This window comes from Sturnira hondurensis, unplaced genomic scaffold (genome assembly GCF_014824575.4).
Source record: "Sturnira hondurensis isolate 20B ecotype Veracruz unplaced genomic scaffold, ASM1482457v3 Scaffold0002840, whole genome shotgun sequence".
NCBI classification, from domain to species: Eukaryota; Metazoa; Chordata; class Mammalia; order Chiroptera; family Phyllostomidae; genus Sturnira; species Sturnira hondurensis.
This window is the reverse complement of record NW_028075471.1, coordinates 753307-754315: the sequence shown is the minus strand read 5'-3', so window position 1 is coordinate 754315 and position 1009 is coordinate 753307. Positions and strand designations below refer to the sequence as shown.

The window sequence follows — 1009 nt, the reverse complement described above, 5'->3', positions numbered from 1 at the left end:
GGGAAACGAGAAAGAGCCCTAGTCCTCCAGATTCAGAGGGATGGTCCGGGTCGAGCTAGTGACCCTTCGCAGGCCAAGCGCGAGCAGCAAACAGCAGCGCTCGTCAACCCCGTGCACACGTGCAAGCATTGAGCCAGGTGCACATTGCATTCACGCCAGGGGCCGCGTGCGCCCTGCCTGCCCGAGCCACCCCGCCAACCTTGAGTTCGTCAGCCTGGCGCCCAGGTCTCCGCCCTGAGCTGATCGCCCGCGGTTCCTCTCCTGGTCGCGGAGAGCGCGCGGTGCGCCGGCGCGGACAGTTAAAGTGTAACGGGGCAGAGCCAGGCTGCTGCCGCCCGCTCCTGCTACGCCTCTGCTCCTCAAGTTCCTCCACAGTCCACTGTCCCAGGATTCGCCCCCGCTGCCTAGGTGAGTAGCGGGGTACGCCTCCCGACACCGGCCGACCAGGCCCGTAGCATTGCCTCCCGGGCAGGGCATTGGCCCCTGCCCCTACCCCTGCCTCTGCCCTTGCCCCTGTCCCTGCCCCGCACGGCCCGCAGCCTCCCGAAGCCTCAGGCCACAGTTTTGATGAGTCTGGAGCGCCGGGCTGGAAGCTGAGACTGGGGTACCACTTTACACAAGGGTGAGCGCCCCCCCTGGAGCAAAAGGGGTGGAACAGGGGCAGTCACAGCCTTATTGAGTTCTCCCTGGAGCTAGTTTATTGCAGGAACTAAGTTCTATGTTAGTTAGGGTAACAGAAATTCCCCCGTTCCATCCCAGACTTTTCTAGTAAATGTAGATTTCCCCAAAATGAAGCCTGAGACTAATACCTGGGGCTCCCAAGGCTGGTTTTGCTGTGGTCCTACTATGTGCCGGGTCTGGCCCACCTGCTGGGTTCAGCTTTGGGCCTGCATGGAGTGGATCCAGCTTCAATATCAGATGGGGGTTCTGGCACACATATATGTGGGGTTCCAGGTGACATTTCTAGAGGGTTGGTTTGGTTCTTGACCAAAGAGAAAGGTTCAGGTGG

General features: G+C 60.7%; 1 protein-coding gene across 2 annotated transcripts in view; it reads left to right on the top strand.

The window, feature by feature from the left end:
• The first annotated feature begins 203 nt into the window (after positions 1-203).
• Positions 204-1009, top strand: part of CHDH (choline dehydrogenase) — a 28708-nt gene continuing 27902 nt past the window's right edge. For both annotated transcript variants that reach the window (XM_037040689.1, XM_037040690.1), the window contains exon 1: positions 204-408. The gene's annotated coding sequence lies outside the window, so the exon portion shown is untranslated. The remainder of the gene's footprint in view (positions 409-1009) is intronic.